The 23,832-nt window shown below is 39.4% G+C and overlaps 1 protein-coding gene across 2 annotated transcripts in view; it reads left to right on the top strand.

Annotated features, from left to right (window-relative positions):
- Window positions 1-23,832, top strand: part of Gpc3 (glypican 3) — a 433,306-nt gene that overhangs the window by 49,161 nt on the left and 360,313 nt on the right. The window lies entirely within an intron of this gene.

Below are 23,832 nucleotides of genomic sequence, written 5' to 3'. Positions count from 1 at the left end.
ATTACTCCCATAAGCAGTTAGCCATATCAAGCAGGGCCTCTGTTTCATGGCCTAGTTAAAATATAGGCATGACAAGGATCGAGGAACATGTGGGTTTGGCATTTCCTTGCCTGTGAAGTCTACTTTGACCAAACACTGTAGTAAATCCTTTCAATGCTCTTTTTACTTATATTCATTATACCGGACATATAAAGAAGGCAGTGACAGAAAGGCTCAATAAGGCCAAGGTATAATCAGTTATGGTTTATAGACATTGCAGTTTTCCTCAAGAGAGTTCAGTGTGCTTTGCATGCAATCATATTTGCAAACGCTGCCAATTGAAAGTTGGCAGTTGCCAGTACTATTACTATTTTGTATACTGGGTGAGTGTAGACTGGGAGGATTGAGATGGCCGCCTGACCTATTCCAAACAAGGAGCCAGTTGCTGAACTGGGGCTTTAACTAAGAGGATGTACATGGAGAGTGAAACCCGAAGAAAATCAGTGTAATTACCCTATTTATTTCAGCAAATGGAGTCGGGTAGCTGCTAATTCAGTCAGTAAATTCAGAAACATCAAACTTTGCTTCCCAAAGAGAGGGGACTGCTTTATAAAATGGAATGCAAGTGTTCATTACCTATGCCAAGTTGAGCATTTTCTTCTATTGTATATTTACATGGTGCCTGAGTAGGTTTGAGCACACTGTTAAAGCCCAGTTCTTCTGAGACTATGTTTGAAATGTCTCACAGTTAAGCAGGACCATATTTAGATTTTTTCTTCTTATTTTGAAGGTTGTCAGGAGTCTTTTCTGTGAAAAACATAATGGTGCAAACATATTTTTGTACATTAAATATATAGGCAATAAATGCTGAAATAGCACAAGTGATCTTCAGGCAGGAGGGAAATATTTTGTAAAAATTAATGATGTAGAGTGAACTCTCATTAACTCAGGCTCTGTTCATTTGAATATTGTGATAATTTGACTTGGACTGAAGTTAACTTTCATCACATTTATGAAGAAAGCATCTGCTAAACACATTAAAAGTGTCTATAAGAGTGCAGGAAGGCATGTTTAACTTGCTTGAAGGACTTAAGTAAACCCATTAATTGGGGCTGCTAATTACAAAGAGCCTTGCTTACCAAAGCAAACCTCACAGAACCTCAACTTGGAAAACTTTTATTGACTGTGAGTTTGAGTTACTTTAGGTATGGAAAAATCATAAAAAGCAGATAATGGATTCTGGAATAAATTGACCTGGTCCTCAATCATATTACCTGACGGAGTCTTTTTAATCTCTCTAAACCTCAATTTCCTTATCACTAAAATGGAGACAATAATATGACAAATTTATGTGGCTGTTGTGAGGAGTCAATGATATGGTATATGGAAACATTAACTTAGAATGGAGCCTAGTGTATAGTAAGTTCACGCTCAATATTAGTGTTAATCCATGGAGAATTATTATAAATCATAACTCACTAGCTAGACTATCCTTTCCTTCATCAACTCAGATTACTGAAGTACTCCAGAAAAGTAACCTTTTTCTTCCCTCCTTCCCTCCCTTTTCCTCCCCTTCCTCCCTCTTTCTCTTTCACCTTCCTTCCCTCCTTTTCTCCCTGCATTAGATGGAATCCAGGACCTTGTACATGCTAGGCAAGAGTTATACCACTGAGAAACACTGCCCAAGCTCCAACATCCTATTTGTTGAATTAACTGTTCTTTAATTTGAATGAGATGCCATCTGGAGACAGTAACTTAATCAATTGCCCTATCTGACATATTAAGGAATGATCATTGATTCCAAAGGGTTTTCAATTTCCAACAGGGAAATTTTAATTGAGTGGGTTTTATAATCCTGGTTGACCATGAGTTAACTGAAGTGGAACCTAGAAAGTACCAAGAGCCTAAGTCTGACTATTTCATTATATTTTTATTTTTAAAAATATTTTATTATTTTAATTTTATGTGTATGAGTGTTATGCCTCCATGTAAGTGCACCCATGTAATGCAAAGCCCATGGAGGACAGAAGTGGCTGTTGGATCCCCTGGGATTGGAGTTATGGACAGTTGTTAGCTGCCATGTGGGTGCTGGGATTGGAACCCGGGTCTTCTGCAGGAACAGTCAGTGTTCTTAACCACTGAGCCATCTCTCCAGGCCTCATTACATTTTTAATATTATCCTTTGTTTGACCTGTTGATAAGGATATTGCTTATTACATAAACAATACAGTTTTTTAGAATTTAGCAAATTCTGGGGCTGGAGAGATGGCTCAGCGGTTAAGAGCACTGACTACTCTTGCAGAGGACCTGGGTTTGATTCCCAGCACCCACATGGCAGCCACGAACCGTCCTTAACTCCAGTTCCAGGGGAATCCAAAGCTCTCTTCTGACCTCTGCGGCATTGCACGACATGGATGCACTGACGTACATGCAGACAATACACTCATACACATAAAATAAAAATAATGAATAAAATATTTTTAAAAAGAAGTTAACAAATTCTGACCAATACAAAACAGTATATGAAAATTGCCCAGGGTGGGAATGTGACTCACTGACAGACCTCTTGCCTAGCATACTCAGACCCCTGGGTTACAGTCCCAGAACTACAAAGAAAAATTGAATCACCTAGAGTCCTAATACCCAGATTTGGCCATGGTTATCATAGGGTATTTTTTGTTAAACCATTTTCTCACGAGAGAGAGAGAGAGAGAGAGAGAGAGATTTTTTTCTTCTATAAAAATGGAATCATGCTGTTGGCATTAAAAGCAATGCTGCTGATAAAGCAGAGTGTGCATGTTTCCTTCAGTTATTTAGTCATTTTTAGGTATATATTAAAATAGAATATTAATTTGTAGTCATGAGATGGACTGGAACTTGAAAATTATATATAATTTTATATCTGAGAGTCCTCCTCAGATCTGTTTCTACTGAACCCAATAGAAATGCAGCACAAAGAATATAGATTCGATTATCTTCATTGGTCTATAATTCAGAAGGGATGTATGTGTGAGTGTGTGCGTGGTGTGTGTGTGGTGTGTGCGTGTACATGTGTGTGTGTATGTGTGTGTGTGTGTGTGTGTGTGTGTACATGCTGAGTGGAGATTTTTCCCTGCTGTGTGGTCTGGTGACAAGAACACTGGACTGGGACTAAGAAGATATGGCTTATGGCTCTAATTCCATCACGACTCACTGAATGACCTTTGGCAATTATTGTCATTTCTCTGGGCTTTAGTTTTCTCATATATAAAATGTAGTGTTAGAGTAGATAATTTCTACAGAACCTTGTAACTCTAAGAGTCAGAATTTTGAAAAATCAAACCTGCCTGTCTGACTGGAAGGACCTGAGGCTCTGCTGATAGCTTCCTAGTCTGAGGATGGATGATGAATCTCAATAGTTTTTTGGTGCCAGATGGACCATAGGTTATAATTTTTAGCCTATCAGGTATTTGACTTTTGAAAGTGCTAAATTCTCCATTAAGAGTAAATGTGAGAGCTCCATGTTATTTATTGCTATTTACACTTTCCATTCATAACTGCCAGCGTCAAAGGCTTTGTCGACATCACTGCGTCAATCAGGTTTGCTGTAATCAGTTTAGTGACGGGTAAGTCACAAATATATCAAATAGCCAATCATAATGCAGGAGTCCTCTAAAGCCTGAGTGAATTATTTATTTTGTTATGATGAAAATATCTGGGCTTTATTGGGTTTTCTTTGAAGAACTTGATTCAGCTTGAAGTCTCAAAGATAAAAGATCAGTGATTGTCTCTCAGATTTTTATTCTGCCTTCCTTTAAGGCTTTTCATTTTTTCACAAGCCAAGTTGTTAGCACTTTTAAATCAAGGTGAAAAGGCTGTGGTATTTTTTATCTTAGGGGTTTTAAACATTTGGGGAAAATGTCTGTCTTTGATTTGTTTTTGTCCTGCTTGTGTCATGGGGAAACTGAGTGACCTTGGGTGAACCACCTCACCTCACTTGTGTGTGCCTCATTTTCTTCCTCTATGAAATGGAAATAGTTCTAGTCTTGCCTAAATCTCAAGGTATGAGGCTCAAATAAGACAATGCTAAAATTTGTTATTTAGTTGTCACAAATAGGAGGTTTCATTATTATGATTCATTTTGTTCCTCTTATTTTGACCTTCTTCAGGTAGATCAGACTTGAAGAATTAGATTTTCCAGAAAAACACATGTTCTTGAAAGGTTAACTAGAATCCAGTTTTGTAAATCAAAACTTACTCTGCCTCACATATATAAAGTGTAGTGTTAGAGTAGATAATTTCTACAGTATCTTGATATGCTGTCTCCATGTATTACCACAGAAAATTTGTTCTTTGGGGTCATAAAAATCTAAAAGGGATTCAATGAAAAATTTTAAGAATCATATTCTTCCTCCTCTTTTTTGAAAAAAACCCACCTCAGGAGTCTGATGACTGCTGCCTGTGTGGGCATGGGCATAGTGTCATCCACTGGAACCTGGGCAGGTTACCATATGCCATTTGGGGTGGTTATGATTTTAGATACATTGTATTCATGAGTGGAATTAACAAAGAATAAAAAAATCCTATTCAACTAAAATGGACATTATTATTACATGACTGTAAATAGCTAGGTACAATGCTGTGTGCATATATATACATACATACATACATATATATATGTATATATATATATATTCCAGAAACTCTGAAAAAGGGAGCTAATTCATCCTGTTTTGAAGATGCCAGCATGATTTTGGGTGTAGGATGGAGTGGGAGAGTGGGTGGCTGGCAGTGGGTGGTCAGGGAGAGAAAATAAGAAGAAAAGGACATTTAAAATACAGCTATTTCACACAATTCTTTCTGTGTCAGCCCACAGAGCTCATTCCAACCCCCACCACACACTTATTATCCTTTGCCTAGACATCTTTAATATAGGAGGTAAATTTGTAGTATTTGTGTCTTTGTATTTATCAGAAAGTTGTGTGGCCTCTCTAAGCATCATTTTTGTTTTCTTTTTTTTCCCATGGAACCATTCAGAGGCTCTGATTACCAGCACAACAGGAAAGAAAAGAGATAAATACCTAGCACCACAGCAAAACACAAAGGAAGCCAGATTAGAAAATTGAGAACAGTAGAGGGAGAGCATCTGACATAGTAACATGGTCGCTAGTAGAAAGAAGTGCTTCATGTTTACCTACTGACTTACCTCATGTTTAAGTTGAGTCATGGCTAATTCACTTGCATGTGCTAAAGCAAATTTGCATATATTGAGCATGTCCTAACTGAAAGTAGTGTTTATTGAAAATTGAAGAGCTGAGCATTTTCTGTCCCTGATGTGACCGAAGCCATGCCCCTGCATGTAATGTTTTCTGTCCCTTGTAGTTGCAAATTCCAAGGGGCGCTCACCCCACTGAGAAGCTTTAAAGTGATTATTCATAGGTTCTAGTTCCCATATCATCATTTCCTGGATCTGGGAACCAAGACAAGCTGTCTGAACAACTTAATGGAGTGTGGGGTCCTTTTACTAATTTCAAGGTTAAGCTAGGTGTGCTTGGTATTTGCCACAGCCCTCCTGCATCAACTCCATGCTCCCTTCCTTTCTTTTAGCACTTACCAAAGTGAATGAGTGGGGGCCCAGCCCCTGCACTGAGCTGAAAGAAACTGAAAAGTCTGTGTGGAGTTCATCTCTGCACTTCTCTGCCCCTTCATTCAGTGTTGCTGGGAAGAGAAACATGGTAGGTTTTCTGTAGATGTTTGTGAAACTTTACTTCTCTAAATCTTGGATTTCTTATCTATAAAATGGAGCTACTACATGTCCAGCATATATTAGTTATGAAAATATGAAACATAAAAATTTTGGAGGGGATACAGAGTATCATGTAGCCCAGCCTGGCCTAGAACTGACTATGCAGCTGAGGATGACTTTGAACTTCTGATTTTCCTCCCTCTGCCCTCCGAATGCTGAAATTACAGGTATGTACCAATTCTAGGCAAGCACTCTACCAAATGAGCTACATCTCCAGCCCCTATATAGCATTTTAAAATATGAGAATGTCTTCTTACTGGGGGATTGGTGAAAATAACATTTCTCAAGTTCAGTTTTGTTTGTTTAAAAGAATGGGTGGATTAGCACATGACTCCTTAGCTAAAGTCTATGGATAGGTTATAGTTAGTCCTTGAAGCCCTTGTAATTGCACATCATGTTTTTTATATGTGTTATGTTTTTTTCTGAGAGAAGTTGAAATATGATTCACAAAAGAGTGTGTGTCCCCCAAATAGTTAATAATCACAAGGTTAGCCAATCTCTAAAATTCCATTCAACTCTAATTTGATTCTATCAAAAATCTTAGTCTGAAGAAATGGATTTGAATTTATGATTATTTAATGGACTCAAATAAGTAGTCTCAGTTATTTTAACAGCACTAAATGCATGATTCTCAGATTTAATAATATCCATTTGAGCACTGATTGCTGGCATGTTCTGCTCCCACTCAGACTGCTACTTGGCTTGAGGGAACAACTATTATTTTAGATGTTTCCTCCCATCGCCTTTTCTCAAATGTAGTTATTTTGTCCTCACCTATGTTGCTTTTGAGAGACTGGTTTATGGCCCTCAGAATTAGGTTTGTACATATGTTTGTCAACTCAGTATAATAAATACCCTTAAGGAAATCAAAGAATAATAGCAAAGCCCAAGCCCGGCAGATGCATTAGAAGAGTTACAGTGTCTAGAAATCTGGCTATGTATGTTCTGTTTATAACTAGGGTTCTGTATATCACTTAGTTCTCTTGGGAAGTGATACAGTTAAAATCCCACCATCTATAGAAATAGCAATTTTATTTCTTCAGTTACCTACACAAGCTTTGTATTTTAATAAAGAGAGATGGATACAACCATTAGGCTACAAATAAGGGCAATGTTTGCAGTGAGTAGAATAGAAGGAACTGGTCTTTTTTCATCTGTTTTAGAATCCTATACATTGCTGATATAGGGAGGAGAAGACTGTTGTCAGTTTGATTGGGCTCATCTTGATTTTGGGAAAGGGAACAGCTTCTGACTGTTCGTTTAGAGCAGTATGGTGTCAGGAAAAAGCACGTTACCAAGGAGGAGACAGAAGATGATGTTTATATTCATGGCTAGGCCATGAAGGAACAACATCAAGACGATTCCTGATAGTGAGCCTCTTGCTAACTGTCATATCTAGGGACCTCTTCTGGGCTTGTAATCATTGTTAATAACAGTTACAACAGTAGGGATTGGAGAGATGGTTCAGCAGTTAAGAGCACTGGTGGCTCTTGCAGAGGATCTGGGTTCGGTACCCAGCACCCACATGGTGGCTAATAGCTACCTGTACCTCCAGTTCCAGGGGGATCTGACACCCTCTTCTGACCTCTGCTGGCATTGCATGACACAGGTACACTTACATACATGCAGGCAATACATTCATACATATAAAATAAAAATATTTAAAATATTCAAATATTTAAAAATGTTACAACAGTAGTGAGAATTTCTATTTATTGTCTACTATGTGTTCTTTAATCCTTGATAGGTGATATTTTTCATTTTATGGGTAAGAAAAGTAGAAGCTCAGCAAAGCTAAGCACCTTGTCCATCTGCCAACTCCTTCCTGGTTTCTTTTTCTCCTTTTTCCTATAGCCAATGATTACCAAGTCTTACTTGTAGCCCTTCCTTATGACAAACTACTGCCCTCCTTTCAGGCCCTCAGTTCTACCTGAACTTTAGTTGCTTCCTAATTGGTGTCTCTGCCTGTAGTTTTTACCCTTCTTATTGTGCCCATCAGCTTTAATACATAGCCAACATACCATTTTCTCCAGAACACTTTCCCTAACCACTCCTCACACTGGATAGGTTATGCTCTTTGGTATCGTATCCTATAATGCTTTGTGTATTTCTGGTTTTCTCCATTCAAAATAATGATAGATAATATTTAATGTATACTTACTACATACCAAGTGTTGTTATAAACTGAGTACACATAGAAACTCATTGAATTCTCTCAACAACACTATGAAGTAGGTTGTGTGGTAAGTTGTCTATGATCACAAAGGTATTACATGGCAATGCCTACATGACATTCCTACTTGGTTGCCTGGTGTCTCTCTGCTCTATATTATCCTTTGCTTTGAGTACTACCATCACCAGGAAGCCTTCTATGGCTTGCTCCTTAAATTAATTTTTGCAAAAAATTGGAATTTCTAAAAATCCAATAAAGTTTGAAGTTAAAAATGAACAATTCTCCAGTGGTTTTGATAGAGTTGAAGAACTAAATTGATCCTAGGATTGCTAGTACAACATTTACATAAATTAAGTACTTGCTAACATACACAGTTTGATGAGACACATAGCTCCTATCTTTTAGGTAGGAAAACTGAGGAGGAATGATGTGAAGGGACTTGCTTAAAGCAGGCATTAATGACAGGTAGAGCTAGATACTTCTTTGTTGTGAGGCCTAGCCTGTATATTGGAGGGTGTTTAGCAGAATCCCTGGCATCTACCCTCTAGATTCCAGGAATACCAAAAATGTCACCAGACACTGTCAACTGTCCTCGGGGGGAGGGGGAAAATTCTCCTTGCATTGAAAAACCTCTGGCCTGAAATCTCATTGACACATGACAGTTTGAAAACTGGACTTTTATAACTAATTCTACCTCTAGTCTCATTCTTATTCTGGTGAGGAAAACTGTGGCCCACGAGGTACTTTTTGCAAGCTAACCTAACCTTTCTTGTGTGAAATGCTCTTTTTGTAGTGTGGAAATTGTTTGATGACTAATCAAAGAGTAGCTCACAAGTGGTTTACTGAGATACTTTGTTGATTCAGTCTATTTATTCAATGTTGTCTGATTGTCTTCTATACAATTTTGTATGTTCATGTTATCTGGGTGGATTTGATCGAAAAGAATGTCTATCAAGGTTTATACTGCCTTTAGGCTTCTGTGATTCAGCACTTTCATTTTACTGAGTTTCTCTTTGCTTCAAGTGCCAGAGTTTCTGCATTGAAAGTATTTCCTTGACAATGTCAAGCACAGTTAACCCTTTCCATTCCTGGGCCCTGCATCCACATGTTCTACCAGCTACAGCTGCAAAATATTTCAAAAATTAGGCTGTTTGTACTGAATGTGTACAGACCCTTTGGCTGTCATTCACTAAATAGTACAACACAAAACTATTTACACACCATGTACATTGCATCAGATATTACGTGGAACCTAGAAATGTTGCAAAAAAATGCAGGAAGGTATGTTCGTAGGGTATATTGAAATACTGTGCAGTCTCATATAAGAGACTTGAGCATTCATGATTTTGATATCAAATGGGCTCCTGGAAGCAAGCCAGTATATGATGACGGACAGCTATATTTTTAGGCATATTACCGAATTGTATTAGTGGTCACTGCTGATACTTCTTATTAGAAGGTTTTAAAACAGTTGTTGCTTCTCTTAGTATGTTGAACTTTTGAGGAAAGTTTCTCCTTATAAATTGTCCTTAGGGCAACTATCCTAAGGACTGAATTTTTTCCTCAACTCCAACCCTTCAGAGAAAAGAGAGAATGGGAATTCCTTGGGTGGAGTAGGGAAGTTGCGCAGAGCTGCTTAGACTCCTTCAACAGGGCCCTATGTTGATTATCAGGAGGCTAGGCGAAGCTGTGGGGGCCTCTTGCCATTACACTTCTGATATTTTTTTCAGTTTGCAAAGATACTTTCCAAGATGGAAAGTATTTAGATGTGCTTAATGTATAAAAGCAATAATAGAGAAATAAGGTATAAATACCCATAGAATACCAAACAGGGAACTAGAAATAAATCCAAATGTCTGTGGTTTCAACAATTTTCAAAAAGACCACTCAAAAATACAGTGATGAAAGGATAGTCTTTTCAATAAGTGGCTCTGGGAAAAGAGGATTTGCATATGGAAGCTTACAGATTAAAGGTCCAAATATTAGACTTAAAACTGTTACACTCCTAGGAGGAAACTCAGGGGACACTCCTTGGTGTTGGCATTGTCAATTATTTCTTGGATATTATGCCAAAAGCATAAGCAACAAAAGAAAAATAAATAGCGCTATAGGGAACTAAGATGTTTCTGTACAGCAAAAGAAACAACAAAATGGAAAGGTATCCTGTGGATTAGAGAAAAATATCTGTAATCCCTGCATTAGATAAGGATGAATAAGGTTTATATTAACAAAAAATTCATAGAACTTTAGGAAAAACTCACCTGAATTTTAAAAAATGAGCATTTTCCCTAAAGATGACATGAAAATGGTGAATAGGGATAGAGGGTGGCACTTGCTGCTTTTTTATAGCACTGGAGTTCAGTTCCTAGCAACCATGTCAGGCAGCTCACAACCACCTGTAACACCTTCCTCCAGGGTATCTGACACCCTCTTCTGGCCTCTGAGAGAACTTGCACATATGTGTACATATACACATAGATTTATGTGCATATACATATGTAAATAAAATAAATCCCTTAAAATGATGAAAAGGTATATATGTAGGTAATATCAGTAATCACCAGGAATATGCAAAATAAAGCTACTATGAGATAGCACCTCATATAGGTTAGGATAGTGATTATCTCAAAAAGAATAAAAAGTGTTGGGGACAGTATGGAGGAAAGGACACTTCTGTTGGTAGAAATGTAGATTGATACATACATTAGTGTAGAGGTTCCTAATGAAATTGACAATAGAACTGCTATGTGCTATACTTTTCATTATTGTGGCAAACACCTGTCAGAAATACCTTAAGGAAGTTAAGATTTATTTTGGCTCATAGTTTCAGAAGTTTCAGTCGGTTGTCAGCTGACTAGGGTATTGCCAATAGGCCCATGGTAAGACAGCAGCATGATATCATAAAGGCATAGAGAAGAAAGATGTTTACTTCACAGTTGCCAGGAAACACAGGGGGTGGGGGTAATAGAAAAGGGCCAAGGCCAAGTTAAGTTCTTCAAAGGAACACCTTTAATGGCCCTACTTTCACCATCTTGAATTGTTGAAAGTTTGAGGGGGTGGGGATGTAGCTCCATGGTTAAAGTGCTTGCTGTATAAGCTCAAACACCCAAGTTCACATCTGCAGAACCCGTGTAAAAGCCAGGTGTGATACAATATGCCTGTAATCCCAGAGGTAGAAACAGGAGGGTCCATGGGTTTCCTGGCCAGCCAGCCTAGTCTAATCTGTAAGCTTCAGGTTCTAAAGTTACAGGCTCTGTCTGAAAAAAAAAGATCGAGAACAACTTAATAAACCTCTGGACACACACACACACACACACACACACACACACGCACGCACCCCTGGACAAATACATGCATGTGCACACACATGAACACATACACACAGAAAGAGAGAAAGGGAATGAAGAGAGAGGGCCAGATAAACACTGAAAGTTTGAATCCATCAACAGATTAACCATTGATTAGTTAGAGAACTCATGATTCATCTTGGAATATCCTCATAGACCTACAGAGACATGTGCTTTACTAATTTCCTAGGTTTCTCTCGATTTATTCACTTGACAATAACAATTTGCTATCATATACCATATGACCCACTAATCTTCCTTCTAGGAACATAGCTAAAGGAGATAAAACCACCATCTTTTAAAAAGATCTGTATTGCTATATTCATTATAGTACTATTCATGAGAGTCAAGAGTGTGCATTAGTCTTTTTTCTGTTACTGTAATAAAATAATTTAAGCTGGCTATTTTATAAAGCAAATATACTTATTTACCTCACAGTTTTGGAAGTTGAAAGTCCAAATAGCATGGTGCCAGCCCTGAAGGGTCCCCTAGCTACATTACAACATGTAGCTGACATTGCGTCAGTAGCATGTATGAGAGGAATACGTCAAATGGTGAGACAGGAAGCCACAGTGAGACAGGGGAAGGGCCAGACTTGCTCTTTTGTAACAACTATCTCATAGGAACTACCAAGGGAAACATGAAAAGTATATGTGTCTTCTGAGGCTAATGTCATCAGAATGGTTCCCATCTCTTTAATTTCCACATCACCTCTTACTATTCTCACATTTTGGACCAAGCTTCCAACACATGACTCTTTGGGGAACTAATGCCATCCCACTACATCAGTGCCCATTCATGGCTGAATGATTAAAGAACTATAATTCAGCTCTAAAAGAAGAGGATAACTTGCCATTTGAAATAATGTGGATAGATCTAGAGGACACTGTAAGAGTAATCAGGAGGGCCAATGAGATGGCTCAGCAGATAAAAGTGCTTGCTGTCAAGCCTGACAACCTCAGTTCAATCCCTGGAACCTACCTTGTGGTAGGAGAGAACCAACTATTACAAATTGTCCTTTGAGCTGGGTGTTATGGCACATGCCTTTATTCCCAGCACTTGGGAGGCAGAGGCAGGCAGATCTCTGTGAGTTCCAGGCCAGCTGGGGCTACAGGGAGACCCTGTTTCAAAAAGACCACAAAAAACCCTCAAAACAAACAAAAACAAATTGTCCTTTGATCTCTAGGGATGTGCCCCCACCCCCCAAAATAAGTAAAATGTAGTAAAATTTAGTAATAATAGTCAGGAATAAAAGAAACTTGATATTCCAGCTACATTTAAAAACAGCCAGGCATAGTGGCCATACCTATAATCCCAGCACTCAGGAAGCTGAGGAAGGAGATCATTCATTCAAGGGCAATCAGGACTCCATAACAAGACCCTGCCTCGAAACAAAGTAAAACAAAAGAGAATACCATGATCTATACTTTAAATGTACCCAATAAAATTCATATGAAAGGGAAATACATAGGACAAAAAAGAAAGTCCATCCTTTTATCCACTCTGTCTTATTTTGCTAACTATAAACACTATATGTACATATATTATATAATGTGTATGTCCTTATGAACCTTTAATGATGTATTTGTGTGAATATACATGTATTCAATACTCAGAGTGCTTTTTCCTACCTGAATGATACCATCTCATGCATATTGTTTTGTAACATACCTTTTCAGTTCATCAGTCTTTGGTACTTCTCAAAACAAAAATTTTAAAACCTTGTCTTTTAAAAAAAAAAAAACAGCTGCATACTGTTCCCATTCATCTACTCTCCGCCTGGCAAACATTTAGACATGTTCTTTGTTTTTGTTTTTCTCTTACATGCGGTGCTGGAGGGAATAGCTTCATTCACATCCTTTCACGCACTTGAAAGACTATCCCTGGAGCAGAACACCCTGGATATTGGAATGTTGGGTCCAGGGCAAGGTTTCCAGGAGCAGGTCGGCCCTGCACTTTCTGCCACTTATTCTAGTGCTTTCCATAAGTCACTGGGGAACCACAAGATTGATCTATCCAGGGCACTGATCCTGAGCAGTATGCCAGAGGCTGAGGAACACTGAGGTCCTTACCTCGCCAGGTTAATCTGTGTGAAGCAGACAGCCTGAATCCTGCTGTCATACTGTGTGCATAGATTTGGGAGGTGGTTTTGGTTAGAAACCTAAAAAATATTATCTTTCTGTCAGTGTTCAGGCAGTCAGCAACTATTTCCTGAGCATTTACTGTATTCTGGGCACTGTTGGGTACTTTCAGATACGCATATGGTGGTATTTAGCTGTGTTCCTTAAAACTTTAGGTAGTCTCCCTGTGTACATGATCTGTCTGTGTTATTTTTATGTCCTAATTAAGATTAAGATTTCTCTTAATTATAGAAGAAATGCTTTCCTTTGCTTTAGATTCTATTTCAATTATATCTCCCAAATAATCCTCTTAAAGTACGTTAGTTCGTGCTTTTGTTGCTGTTCCTATCCATATAAATCACGCTCTCTATGGAAAAACATCAAATTTTGTTTTCACAGAAGGCAGAGAAGTTGTTGACACATCACCATTTGACTGCCTTCACCCCCTTCCTCACTCCGAGCATCTCAGCCACCCAAGTGAAGTTTATTTAAACTTCCCAACCAACCACACAAACAAGACCTCTATGGCTAAGAAGCTTGGAGGAAGAAAGAACCAGGCCTGTCTGCTACTTCCCTACTCTCTCACTTAGGTTCCCAGTACTCTTTTTCATGTGGTAATCTACTACCCAGAGGTTTTGTGTCCAGTTTCAGTTCGGTAAGTTAGGAAGATGGCTCCCTAATGTCAGAGTTGACGGGGAGCTTCAGAGACATCCTGCCTCAGTGTTTCTCTTCTGTATATCATATTCTGAGGAAGGGGTTATTTGGCTTTGGAGTAAAAACTTCTTTTGATCAAACAATCCATCCCTTAGGTAGCCAAAACTCTTTCACCATACTGGTTGCTGTCCTGTGGATAGGTTTCTATTCATGAATGGTAGTGCCTAGAATTGCTCAGTGTGGAACACAGGGTAGCTGTCAACTCCCATGATTTACTTACAGTGGACATCTTATTCAGGCAGCCAGTCTGGCAGCCACTCACTGTTCATTTCAGTCATTTATGCACTGACATTCAAGCAAAATTCTCTAAACCTGTCACTGGCCTTCAACTCATGTTATAGGTTTTGTTGTTATATGAATGTGAGACCTTATTAAATTGAACCCCAAATGCTAGAGTTTCAAAATGGGTTAACTTTCTTTGAGCTTCATGTAATCTGTAAATCTGATTAACATAGCATTTATGCTGTGATAGTATTGGTAAAAATGTTGAGCAGAGTAAAACCCTTAGGTTCCCTACACAGAGGCTTCCTTCTAAAAGTTTCCTATTTGCTAGTACCATTAAGTAGGAGTCAGCCAATGGTATTCTCTTTAGCTCTCAGCAGCCTGTCTTGAACACGATGGTTCATTTTGTCAAAGTATCCAACCTGACGACCATAGGCTGTATGAGCTCCAGGATGGCTATGAATGTAGCCCAACATGTTGGGAAATGACAACATAGTGTAGCAATGTCAAAAGGTTGGATCCCACATTAGGCCTTCTTGAGATTCAGAAATCATTTGTCCATATAGCCCTCTGCTTTTCAGTCTGGTACCCCAATTACAAATGAAAATGAAGTTAGTCCAACATGACTTTTTTTTTTTATAAAGCTATACTATTTTTGCAATGTCTCTTTTCTAAGTACTCACAAATGTACAAATCTGCTTCACAATGTGTTTTGGAATCTCGTTCAGGGGACTGGAGAGATGGCTCAGTGGTTAAGAGAACTTGCTGTTCTTACAGAGGACCCGAGTTCGAATTTCAGCACCCACATGGCAGCTAACAACTGTCTGTAACTCCAGTTACAGGGGATCTGACGCCCTCTTCTGTCCTCCACTGGCACTGCATGACATGGGTGTACTTACACACATGCAGGCATAAAAAAACATGCACACAAAATAAAAATAAATAATTATTTAAAAAAGAAATATTGCTTCTGATTGGTGTTAGACTGCTGAGATTATTAGTCACGACAGTCATCTTCATTTTCCCTTTACGGAATGTGGGAACTGGATGAGTTTTGTTTTTTCTCACCTTGCCCACATTCCCCTTATTCCATTTCCACAAGCAAGCCTCTGTGTTTCAGCTTTTTTCCTGCTGGGCTGACTTTCTTTCCATTCACTTAGCAGCACACTGCCCTCAGTTTTCCTAGGTGAGAGCTTCTTAGTGCTAATGGGCCAACACGGTTTTTGGCAGTGAATAATCTACTTCCTTTTTAATCTATTTCCTTTTTGAGCAGTGCTGAAGGAAGTCCCAACATATGATTATAATAGTAGTAATTTTGGGCACGATGGCAGGTTATTAATGTAGTGTGGGTGGCTGAAACCTTTTGTTTCCTTTCAAATAGGTGACTGCCCATTTACACTCCATGCATGGCTTTCTGCCAATTGTGTTGGGGGTGATTTCAAGCTGAATTGATTGGCTAATTGTTTGTGGTCATCTGGGTTTTCCAGCTGCCTGTGCAACACCCCTGGAGGTAATTAGCACTTCCAGAACTGGGGGGTGGCCGAGTTATTCATGGTCATGGCTTTTGGAGTGGGAGCAGAGGCGTCACTAGCTTCTAGTCATGAGGGAATCATTTTTAAAGTGATTACTGAGAATTGATGAGTTTCTTTAACTATTTTTAAAAATCCATTATGGAGGAATTTGATATACAGTTGCCTGCTAGAGTCATTTAAAGTGGCCAGTTGGGTTCTATATATTGTGTGATAAACTTGTTGGTAGGAAATAGCTTCAAAAGTGTTGAGCATTTCCTAAAAAGTGACTGGAATTTCAATTGCAACCCTGTACCAGCACACGTAGTGGAATATTTTGTAGCTAAGTGCTATCTTGAAAAGTATAGAATTCATTTTTCACTGAAAAATATCTCCTCATACTTCTGATATCTGACAGTGATTCCCTAATTTAGAATCATCATAACATCATGATGATTTCTCCCTTTAAAAATAATGACTCCCACATGACAGCTAACAGTCATCTGTAACTCCAGTTCCAGGGTATCTGATACCCTCTTCTGACCTCCATGGGCATTTCAGGACACAGGTGTTTTTATATGCATGCAGGCCTTTACACTCATACACATAAAATAAAAATAATAAATAAAATATTAAAAAATAATGTTTATAGGGGCTCAGCAGTTAAGAGCATGTTCTGCTCTTGCAGAGGACTAGAGTTCAGCCACATCAGGCAGCTCAGAGTTGCCTGGATTTCCAGCCCCAGGGGGATCTAAAACCCTCTCCTAGCCTCTGTGGGTGCCCACACACATGTTCAGATACCCCCACTCAGACACAGATACACATAATTAAAAAGAAAATAAACCTTAAAAATAATACTTATGAACAATTTCCAGTACAAAGGACAACCGAGCAGAGCACAGGACTCTGCCATTTCCCCCACAAACCTGGCATTTGTTAGTGTCAATCACCACTCAGAGTCTACCTATGCCAATAAAGGAAAGGCCAAGAGCATCTGCTTGTTTTGACTGTTCTTTGTTCATAATTAAATGGGAGCTGATGTTATCATATTTGGAAGATCCAGCATGAGGATGATACGCTTTTGCATTGCAAATAAACAGTAGGCTTGGGCCACTGCCGAGGCAAGGGCTGGGAAGTCTTGGCCCAAACAGCTGTTGAATTCCAGTTGTTCCCATGTTGTTCAGGGTGGTCTTCCAATCCTTTGACCTGGTGACTGGGGTGTACAGCCTTCATCTTAGGGATTCTTTTAATTTTGTTTCTTTATGTCTTAGATTTCTAGGCTTGACTAATGGCAGAATTTAGGGAAGGCTAGAGGGGAACAGTGATAATTCCTCTCCTGTGTTTTCCCAGTGTTGAGAGGTACCCTTTCTTCAGAAGTGGGGTAGGTGAGCTTCTAGATAGGTATTTCTGTCTTACTTCTTGCTTTAAAGCATTTTAAACAGGAGAGCAGTGCCTGAGGTCTGCCCCGCTCCATCTTTTCCATCAGAGCTCCCAGCTTGCCTTCTCTACTTCCTGCTTTCAGCAACTTTGAGCTTTACTTTCCCTGTTTTTCTCTTTTCTCAGTATGTATCTTCTCCTGCACGTAACTGCTAAGATTGTATTTCCTAAAAAGACGTTTAATTACTCTTTGACGAAAAAGAGAGAAGATTTCTGTCACAGATGTCGTGTGTATGTGTGTGTGTGTGTGTGTATGTGTGTGTGTGTATGTGTGTGTGTGTGTGTGTGCGCGCGCGCGCGCGCATTGCGTGTGCATTGGCAATGAGTTTTAAGTGGGGAATGGAAGACTTCTTTTCTGAATTATTGTTAATTCAAATAATCCTCTTAATGGTAAGGCTGGGTTCATTTCTTGCCTCTTTGTCTGTGATCTTGAGCAAGAAACCTCTCACTTAAGACTTCAACTTCCCTACTGTTATTCAATAAAATAATTTTTTGAGACAGGGTTTCACTATGTAGCCCAGGCTGATCTTGAACTTGCTATCCTTCCTCAGCCTCCTGAGTACTGAGTTGCAGTTAGGATCAAGTGAATAAGCCCAGAAAAGGTGGGAAGAGGGTGGGAGACAGTGGGAGCTTCCTTCATAGTCATTTCATTTGGCTTCCAGAAACAGACAGACCTGGAGAAAGTCAAGGTATTTTTTTCTTCCTAAGGATCCAATGCTTGACCCAGAGGAAATTGCACAAACTACCTAAACTCAAAAACTGCTCTGACCTCAGAGAATGAGTTGCATCTTCAGAAGGGGGGAGGCATCAATCAAAGAGCTTGTCTTCAGCAGTGTGAAGTGTCATGAGAATAAACAGCTGCTCCCTCCACACCCCCTCCTGCTGTTAAATGACTCCAGGGAGAGGAAACCAGTCTTCAAAGGCTTTTGCCACCTGTGCACAGCTGGTAGTTCCTGAGGTCACCAGTATAGTGACTAGAGCAGTTCAGAAAGCATCTACTGGCCCAAGTCACTGATACATCAGTTACCCTAAGGCCCAATGACTAGTTGTTGCCTCCATCCTCTATCCTCAGAGCATGAGAGCTTCTCTCTAAGCTGGGCCACAGACAGCACAAACACACTTTGTAAGTGGGGCATACTAGATCTTCTACAGTGTTATTTTGGGACTGATATCCCTTGAGATATTCTCAGTGGGAGGAAAGGGAGCAGGACTGGAGAGAAGGAAGAGAAAGAGGACTAGGAAGAAGAAGACAAAGTAATTTCCATTGACCTACTTGTTTCCAAGTGTCATTCTCCCAGGGGATCCATTTTGTGGTTGTTGTTGTTCCAACCAGATGTCACTTTCCTGGCACTAAGTTTTCCTCAAGTTGACTGGGAGGGCCCAAAAGTAAAGTTAGTTTCGTGTTCAAAGTAGGACAAGGAGGCTGGTAACTACCATAGGGCACTGGAAGGCCAAGAACACGTCTGCAACTGCATAATGACCAAATGACGACCAGACTTGTAGACAGAGCAAAAGATGCCAAAAGTTCTGCCAGAGAGGTACACTTCCCTAAGATGAGGCAGGCACAGCTGTGAAATGCTAACAGAGCATGACTAAGGCACAACAAAGAGAGGTCAGGCTGGGCTGGAACACAGTGTGATGTATCTGGTCTTTAGGTTTAATAAGGGTAGTTTGAAGATCAAGTCTGAACCAAGGGCTAGGATCAGAGTTCAAATCAAGTTTGGTATAGCCAGGGTTCAAGAGCTAAAGGTGATTGGAATGATTCAGTTCACCAAGTGTCTTTCAAGAAACTCAGAAGAATAGAGTAGTTAACATCATGGACTTTGGAGTTTCACAGGAAGTGAGATTGGAATCACTGCTGTGTCATCTCTGAGGTAAATTATTTTCTGTTAAGTTATTCAAGCTTTTCTGGGCCACTCTGAGATCACAGAGAAATATTTACTGAGCAAATTGTTTTCATCCAGTGGCTGTTTGTAGCAAGATTTGGGTTGCTGATAGAATCTTCCTATCTCAAAGGTCTAATCCATTTGCTTTAGTATTGTTTTGTCTTTTGACTAAGATGATTAGCGCAGTTACCTGCTGCTGTTTTGGTTTCTAGCCACCAGAGACCTGATCGCTAGCATGAATTCAGCTATGAGGGGCCTGGGGATGGGGGAAAAGCACAATATAAATGCCTTGGGGAAGAAATTTGAGATAAATTAACTTATGAAAATTAGGAAAACAGAATAGTTTAAAAATAGTATTTAAAATGGTATCTTCTGGGGCTGGAGAGGTGATATAGTGGTTAAGAGCACTGGTTCCTCCTGCAGAGATTTGATTCCCAGCACCCACATGGCAGCTAACTACTGTCCATAACTCCAGTTCCAGGGGACCTGACACCATCTTCTGACCTCTGAGAGTATTGCATGACATGGGTGCACTTATATCCATGCAGACAATATACTTATACATACAAAATAAAAATAATACATTTTTAAAAATGCTGTCTTCTATTTTCATGACTCTTAACACTTGAAACAGCTAAGCTAAAAGAAAAGCTGATTAAATGAAAAGGCATTTAATGCATCTTGAATGAGGCCAGAATATAAATGCTCTTGTTAAACTTCAGTGACCAAGCAAATGCAATGCAGAATCCCAAATTAGACCATTGGACAGAAAAAGGCATACGTGGCCAATCTGGAGAAACCCAAATGGAAGTGGGAGCTTAGTTAATAGTATTGTACCACTGTTATTTTAAAAATTAAATATATATATATATATTTATTGAGTGATTTTTTGTGCATTTCATTCAATAGATCTTAATCATATTTGGTCTCCCTCCCCTTTCTTCACCTCCCATAGCACTCCCACCAGATTTCCTACATTCTGTTATATATTTTAAGACCTTGCAAGTCAAGTTTGTGTCCCCAGATGTCCCTCGCTGTGAGTTCATCCACTGGAGCCTTGTCAGCCTATCTAGCATTATTCCTTTAAAGAAGACCAATTATCCCTCATCCAGCAGTGATCTGTTGTTAATAGTTCCTAAGCTAAGGTTGGGGCTTCTTACACATATCCTCAGTTCTATGCTGGTTTGAGTTTGCATGGGTCTTGTGCATGCTGTTACCATTGCTATAAATTCATATGAGCAAGTTCCCAGAAACCCACCACCCCTTGCTCTGACACTCCTTTGGCCCACTCTTCCACAATGCTCCCTGCATCCTGGGTGGCAGAGGCTTAATATAGAAATCCTGTCCAGAGACCCAAACTCTGCAATCTCTTATTCTCTACATTTTGGCTAGTGTGGCTTTCTGTGTTAATCACCATCTGTTGCATGAAGAAGCTTCGCTGGTGAGAGTTGAAAGATGCATTAGTATTCTCTCTAGCCCCTGTCCTCCTATGTTCCCTGAGCCTTCAGTGTAGAGGTTGCATTGTAGATGTGTCACTTGGGGCTGGGCATCTCACAGACACTTATTCTCTGCATTTGGCCAGTTGTGGAATTCTGTAATAGTCTCCATCTGCTGCAAAAAGAAGCTTCTTTGATGAATGATGAGAGATATACTTGTCTTTAAATATAAGTATACGTATTTAGCATATAGTAAGAAATTACATTTGTTTAGGGATGTGACAAAAGGAGTTTTTCTCTAGGATCTATGACCTCCAGCCGGGTGTATTTGACCATGTTTACAGTACCACATGAGTCCCCCGTCCTTTGAGCAGGCTTTAAGTCAAATTAGATAGCTTTTGATTATCCCCAAGATAAAAGTGCCACTACTGCACCAAGAGAGATAGTTTGCTGTGCTGGTCATTGTGGTTATTAAGCTTTAGAGCTAGGTTGGACCATTGATTGGTTTTCTCCCTTAGCAGCTTGCACTGTATCCTCTGATACTATGAGGGCTAGTCTTCAGAGAGGAGGTTTCCAGGTCAGTTCCAGCTTCATTGCTCCAAGTCCTCTGTCTGAAGTATGTCTTGTCTTCAGCAATGGACCTTACTTCCAAGTTCTGGGAGGCAATCAAGGGCTGTGGCAATAGACTGTGTTATTTTGGGAGTCTCTTGGACTACCCTGACCAACAAGTTGAAGGGAGGTTTCTCCTGTCTAGGACTGTGTTTCTTGTTATACAGCCTTCAGCTATACAGCGTGCTCATATGTAATGTGTGTTTTCCAGCAGGCTTTAAACTAATCCATTTCCCTCTGTTTTTTTCACACCATGTCACCATTATTTATCCTTCCTCTCTCTCCTTTTGTATAACCCTCCCTCCTCCCTCCCCAGTTAAAGTGCCCCTCTTTTCTACAATAAAAATTTTTGATAAACTATGGTTATATAAAATTGTTAACATTAGGGGAAGCTGGATGAACCAAATTTTGTGAATCTTCTGTAAATCTACAATTATTGCAAAATCAGTCATTTTTCAAATTAAATGGCCAGACTGTCACATTCAACAGTTGTTCATTTTGCTGCATTGTGTCTAAAGATGTTTTTAAGAATTCATAGAATACTTTTCAACTGTGTATACATTTTGAGCTCTGCCCTTTCTCCTCTTAACAATTTACTTGTATATTTTCATACGCCCTCAGAAGTTCACCTCATTGTGATTGTTAATATGTACTGTATGTTTAACTAGCCCCTTAGTGATAGACATTTTACGTTGTTTCTAATTTTATGCTCGTGTGTTTCAGTGGCCACCTGTGTACACATAGCTTTGTTTCCTCGGGGCTTCAGACCTAAAAGTGAAATAACTGTGTCAAGGAATAGAAACTTTTCTAAAGATCCTGATGGGAAGTGCTATATCACTCTCCAGAAGCTTTACCTGGATCTCTTCAGCCCTGAGCAGCATGCCTGAGCGAGTCTCACTGCTTTCTAATCAACACCAAGTCTTAGCAGCAGCAGAAAGCTTCTTGCTGTGTTCCTTTAAGCACTTGCTTTAACTCAGCTCCCTGCTGAGAATCTCAGCTTCAGTTCTGTAGCGATTTTGAAAATTTGTATTTTTTTATTATTTTCTAAGTAATGAGTTTCATTATGGCATTTCCAGACGTGTCATTATATTTGTTCTTATTCATCCTCCTCTCCCCTCCCTCCGCCTGTCCTTCCTTCCCCTCTGTGTCTGTCTCTCTTTTTCCTCTAATAACGTCCCTCTTCTGTTTTCATGGACAGGCTTGCTTCCCTCTTCTGTCTTCCTCATTCCTTTCTACCTTTTAAATGTAATTCTTTTCATATGGTAGCTATCTTGGACATTATCTTTTGAAAGAAAATATCTTACTGATAGGTATTTAGATGTCTCTCCAACTTCAGACTCTTCTGCCTGATCTCAGCCTCTGGAGTGCGGAGATTACACTTGTGCCATCATACCCAGTTTTGAGATTCTTTTGCTTGAACATTATTTCAAAGAATTGTGTGAAATGCACAGATATTTTTATGTTTATGTAGACATATTCTAATACCACTAAAGAGCCAGAGTTGTGACAGCGAATGAAATCTGGAGTGTATGGAATCACCATGCATTGGATTTGGAAAGCAACAACTTGGCACAGTCTGGATTTACTAAAATGGACCATCAACTAGCACTGGGTATTCCTCTCACATTGTAAGTAACTTTTCCATAAACAGCAGCGGTGTGTAAAAGCTGCCAGTTGAACCCACCATAGTGCAATGGAAACAAAAGAGTCTATAATGTTCTTGGTGGTAGGAATGACGTTTCTGCTCCTGGCATTCTTTTCTGGGTCTACTTTAAACCCAGAGACCTCACCTGACACCAGGATTTATAGAAGAGAACAATCCCAGTAGTCCGTTGGTCTCCTGTTCTGCCCCAGGACAGCTCTGTCAGGGACTAAGCTGCCACTGTTGGGGAGGTAGTTCCCTCTGCTTTTGTTGCCCTTCACAGTCTTAGTTCCTCTTGTATTTATAAGACTGCTTTAATAGTCTTGTCTTGTAATTACATCTGGAGACAGGAGACAGCATCTTTTGATAGTTCAAGTCCTAACACATTTAAATTGCCCTCCTAATGCTGTAAAAGAGTCAAATTATATATTCTGCTTTGCACAAGACAGCAATAAATGTCAAGGTGCCATCCACTCTGGTATTTAACTCCTTGGTGCCATCTGTTTTGGGGTTCCTCACACGGACTGTACACTACTGTTTCTCCATCTCTTGGCATGAAAGGATCAACTTGGAAAATAAATTCACTATTCAAAACATGCTAAAAGACAGAAGCAGTTTGTAAACATTGCTTTGGAAAGCTAGGCATAGCAATAAAGTCAAGGACAGGAACCCGATTCAGTAAAGGAAACATTTCACTAGATTGTCATCTACTTTATTTTTAAAGCTGCAATAAGATATAACGATAAAAAGGCCAATGATGCATTTCAGCCAAGTGATATGAACTCTTGCTAAACCAATTAAACTGCCAGTATAGTATGGCTTCATGTTTTCTATAACATACTAGGTCACCTTAGGACACTCAGTCACTTATGATTTTTTACCAATAATGCAAAATCAATTTGGCAATTTAGAATCTTACATTTCATTATGAAAATATATTATTCTACAAGAAAGCTGCTGGAAAAGTAAGAGAT

The sequence above is a fragment of the Nannospalax galili genome, unplaced genomic scaffold (genome assembly GCF_000622305.1).
Source record: "Nannospalax galili isolate Female #2095 unplaced genomic scaffold, S.galili_v1.0 scaffold371, whole genome shotgun sequence".
Taxonomy (NCBI): Eukaryota; Metazoa; Chordata; class Mammalia; order Rodentia; family Spalacidae; genus Nannospalax; species Nannospalax galili.
The sequence above is the reverse complement of the archived record's forward strand: the minus strand, read 5'-3'. Positions and strand labels throughout refer to the sequence as shown.